We start from the raw sequence: 5,562 nt of genomic DNA on the forward strand, positions 1-5,562 counted from the left end.
TATATATATATATATATATATATATAAAGCCAAATATCTGAATTTTTCCTGAGAGGATTTTTCTTCATTTCCCATTTCCATAAAATACAGACACATATAACTCATCATATGTTTATTCCATCTTCATTTGCTTTTTAGAGTACATGAATGGTGTTCTGCATATATTAAGGCCTGTCTCACTTCTAGTTAATCAGATATATGGGGCACTTACTCATGCATTTGAATATTAATGCATTTATTTAAAAGCAGGGTTACTAGTGCCATTAAAATTGTGATCTTGAGCTGATTAATGTCAATGAAGATTCCTTTGATGCAAATGGCTAATTGGAAAACAAAGATATGTGTTCTAAGTGCAATCATTTTCTTCAAAAAGAGAAAAAAAAATGGACGTGTGATTAGCTAGTATTCTTGTTTTTTAGATTTTTGAGATCTTAAAATGTAGAAAAGATTAAAGAACAATATAAAAGCATATTTCATGATAAAACAATATTAAAAATATACAATATAGTGCTTTCTGGAGGGTGTTAGTCAAGTCACTACCCTTAGCTTCTGTGAAGGTATATAAATATATAGGAATGTTCTGGAAAAGTTCACTATCTCTTAATCAAGTTCTGTGCTTGGTTTGTCATCATCTCACCCCTGGACTTGAGACAGCAGCCATCATCTGCCCTGCCAATTTGGGTTCACCAACCCCTGCAACCACGTGATTGGGAGAATCCTACAGACCTACCCACAGACCTGGGTCTTGCCAGCTTGCCAGCCTCACAGCCTCTGCCACCACCACATGAGCCATTTTCTTGGGAGTTTGTGAGTTCTGTGAGACATTACAATGAATTATGGAACCCTAAAACAGGAGGGTAATTATTGAGGGGAGGAGCAGGAATTCCTGTCAGAGATGATGGAGTGGCACAGCAGCTTGAAAAAGTTGAACATTTGGGACATCTTTAACCTCCTCCTCATAGGGACCAGCCTTGTGCTGATCTTTCTAAGATAAATTATCCAAGCAGCCCCAAAATACATAAAGCAGACTTTAACAGAATTGAAAAGACAAATTAGATGACTCCACAGTAATAAAAGGAGACTTTAATACATTACTTTCAAAAAAAAAGAACTGAAAGAAACTCAACAAAGACACAGAAGAACTAAACAATCCAATCAACCTACTTGATCTTGTAGATGTCTATAGAGCCCTTCACCCAACAACAGCATAATACACACTCTTTACCAGCACACAAAGAACATTCTCCTGGAGAGATCATATGTTAGACCACAAAGCAAACTCAATAAATTTTAAAACATGGAAACACTGCAAAGCATCTTTTCAGATCACAATGCTATAAAATTAGAGATCAACAGTAGGAAGATCAATAGAAAAAGAGCAAACACATGGAAATTGAATAACACCCTCCTCAAAAATGACTAGATAATAGATGAAATAAAAAATGAAGTAAAAAAAAATTCCTTGAATGAAATTAGAATGAAAGTACAACAAAATCTTTAGGACACAGCAAAAGCAATGATCAGAGGGCAATTTATAGCAAGAGATGCACACATTAAAAAAAATAAAATAAAAAAGAAGCCAAAATCAATACTTCAACCCAACATGTCCAACAATTAGAAAAAGAGCAGAAAAAGAAAAGAAAAGAAGCCTACAGTCACTAGGAGAAAAGAAATAATAAAGATTTGAACAGAAATATGTGTAACAGAAATTAGAAAGACAATAGAAAAAATCAACAAGACTAGAAGTTGGTTCTTTGAAAATATAAAATTGACCAACCACTGGCAAACTTAACAAAGGAAAAAGAGAAGATGCAAATGCCATGAATAAGAAATGAAATGGGTGACATTACAACAGAACCAACAGAAATAAAAAGAATAATATCAGCATACTATGAAGAAGTGTACTTCAACAAATTTGAAAACCTAGATGAAATGGACAGATTTCTAGAAACACACTACTTACCTAAACTAACACAGATTGAGGTAGAAAATTTGAACAGACCTATAACAAAAAAAGAAATTGAACCAGTGTAAAAAATTACCAACAAAAAATGTCCTGACTCAGATGGTTTCACTGCAGAATCCTACCAATCATTCAGAGAAGACCTCACACTGATCCTACTCAAAGCATTCCAGACAATAGAAAAGGATAGAATCCTCCCAAATACATTTCATGAAGCAAACTTAACTCTGGTACCAAAACCAGGCAAAGACACCACTAGAAAGGAAAACTACAGACCATATACCTCATGAACACAGATCAAAAAATTTTTGATGAAATCCTAGTCAAAAGATTCCAAAAACATATCAAAAAAATAATACGTATGACCAAGTGAGATTCATATCAGGTATACAAAGATGGTTCAACATTAGAAAAACAATCAATATAATCCATCACATAAGTAAAATAAAGGAAAAGAATCACATGATCATATCACTAGATGCAGAAAAGGCATTTGATAAAATCCAACACCCATTCTGGTAAAAAACTCTCAGAAAAATAGTAATAGAAGAGAATTTCCTCAACATGGTAAAGGGCATATATACAAAATCTACAGGTAACATAAAAAAAAAAAAAAAAACACAAATTTTCCCCCATGATTTTTTAATGAAACAAAATACAACAGACAGTCTCTTATAACCATGACCTTCTACTCTATATCTTAGTCTCCCTTTCCAGAGGCAATTTCTGTCATGACACTCATGTGCTCAATTTCAGATCCATTTCTTATACATATACTGGATAACGAACTGGAAGAGATCCATATTTGTGCCTATTCCAAAGAAAGGTAATCCAACAGACTATGGAAATTATCAAACAATATCATTAACGTCATATGCAAGGAAAATTTTACTAAAGATCATTCAAAAATGTTTATAGCAATGCATTCACAAGGAACTGCTGGAAATTCAAACTAGATTCAGAAGAGAGAATGAGGATATCATGATATCAGATGGATCTTGGCTGAAAGAATACCAGAAAGATGTTCACTTATGTTTTACTGACTACTCAAAGGCATCCAACTGTGTGGATCATAACAAATTATGAATAACGTTGCAAAGAATAAGAATTCTAGAACATTGAATTGTGCTCCAAAGGAACCCATACATAGACCAAGAGACAGTTCTCTGAACAGAACAATGGAATATTACATAGTTTAAAATTAGGAAAGGTGTGTGTCAGGTTGTATCCTTTCACCATATTTATTCCATCTGTATGCTGAGCAAATAATCTGAGAAGCTGGACTCTGTAGGATGAGAGGAAGACTCATTAACAACCTACAATACACAGATAACACAACTTTGCTTGTTGAAAGTGAAGAAGACTACAGACTTCAGTATGGTTTACACCTCAACATAAAGAAAACAAAAGTCCTCACAACTGCACCAATTCACAACTTCATGATAAACAGAGAAAAGTTTGAAGTTGTCAAGGATTTCATTTTACTTGGATATATAATCAATACCAGTGGATGCAGCAGTCAAGACATCAAATGATGTATCACATTGGGCAAATTTGATGCAAAAGACCTCTGTAAAGTGTTAAGAAGCAAAGATGTTCACTTTGACGACTAATATGTATGTGGTAGTTTGTTATGTGTGTGTGTCAACTTGGCTGGGCCTGGTTGAGTGGCTGGGCAGCTGGTGCTAGTTATTCCCCATTAGCATGATTAGAACTGCTAATCAACTCCACGGTGGGAACTACCATAAGCAGCTGAGTAGCTGCCTATGGGATGTGGTCTGCTTCCTATATATAAGGAGAAGCCTATGGCATGCTTAGATCCTTCATGAAGCCGTGTTGTTGCTCAGCAGCCTGCTATGCTCTGCCGACCTTGGGACTTACAATGGACTTAAGTTAGTGGCCTGTCGTGTGGTTTGGTAACATTGGGACTGTGCCTTTTAACTTGTCAACCTTGGGGCTTCTTAGCCTCAGCAGCCAGCAGCTGTCTGAGTGAAGAAACACCTCTAGCTCCAGTGGTCTGGGAGCAGGAGGCAGAGCTGGGCCCCAAGGTTGAGGGGCTTTCACCCAGCCCCTAGAGCCTGGCACTTTGAACTTGGACTTAAAGCCTCCAAATTGTAAGAATAAACTCCTGTTTGTTAAGGCCATCCCATTTGTGGTATATTCTTGTCAGAGCGGCATTAGGTAACCAGAACAATGTACCTGACCCAAGCATGTGCATGTGAAAGCTGAGCAATGAATAAGAAAGACCACAGAAGAATTAATTTGAATCATTTGAATCTTGATGTGAGTGAAGAATAATGAATATATGAAGGAGCTCTGGTGGCCTAGTACCTAAGACATGTGACTGCTAACCAGTTGGCAGTTTAAACCAACCAGGCATTCTGTGGAAGGAAGACTGGACAATCTACTTCCATAAAGATTTACCACCTCGGAAACCCAAAGGGGGACACTATGAGTTGGAATCCACTTGAGGGCAGTGAGTTGGTTTCTTTTGGTATGCACTACCAGAAGAACGGTCCTTACAAGTGAGAATGGCCAGACTTCGTATCTCATGCTTTGGTTATTTTGTCAGAAGCGACCAGTCCCTGGAGAAAGATATCATGCTTGTTAGCTTACAGGATTAATGAAAAAGGGGAAGACTCTTTAACAAGATGGGTTGACACAGTGGCTACAACAAGGAGCTCAAACATAGCAAGGATTGTGAGGATGGCACTGGACTGGTCAGTGTTTCTTTCTGTTGTACATAGGTTCGCTGTAAATTAGAACCGACTCAATGGCACCTAACAACAGCAATAATTGTATATTCATCCAATGCAATATTCTTCAACAGAATTGAGAAAACAAAAACAAGATAAAATATATTTTTTAAAACTTAGATATGCAAACTATCTTGTTTCTGCTATTTCATAAAAGATTAGACCCACATTATCTAAGTCCATGGAAAACCCACAACTTTGAGAAACCATGACTTTTCTTATTTGTTCGATCTTTGATAGAATATACGACATTGATTGCCAGAGGAATACCTGATTCAACTCTCTGTGACTGCCCGTTGGATCTATAGATTAATTCAAGGGGCTGGGCTACTGCTTAGATACAGATCAAAGGACAAAAGATGAAGGCTAGCCACATTCAAGAGGGTTGTCAGGGAAACTAAACCATCATGTTTTAACAGATAATAATCTGTTGTGATCCAAAGCGTTTTCACTGGCTGAATTTTGAAAGTAAATCACCAGGCCTTTTTTCTGAGTCTGCCCTACACTGAAGCTCTGCTGAAATCTGACACCATGGGTGATCGGGCTGGCGTTTGAAATACAGGTTGCATAGTTTTCAGCATCATAGTAACATGTAAGTCACTAAAACATGACAAACTAAAAGATGGGTGGTGGGCCTTTTATAGAACATAACTTTATTATATGTTTATTGCTTATTATGTACTCTGTTGTTGTTGTTAGATGGCGTTGAGTCAACTCTGACTCATAGCGACCCTTTGTACAACAGAACATAACACTGCTGATTTCTGTGTCATCCACACAATCCTTGCTATGCTTGAGTCGATTGCTGCAGCCACTGTGTCAATCATCTTGTTAAGGGTCTTC

Source organism: Orycteropus afer, unplaced genomic scaffold, assembly GCF_000298275.1.
Source record: "Orycteropus afer afer isolate SDZICR_OR568_19922 unplaced genomic scaffold, OryAfe1.0 scaffold00408, whole genome shotgun sequence".
Lineage (NCBI taxonomy): Eukaryota > Metazoa > Chordata > Mammalia > Tubulidentata > Orycteropodidae > Orycteropus > Orycteropus afer.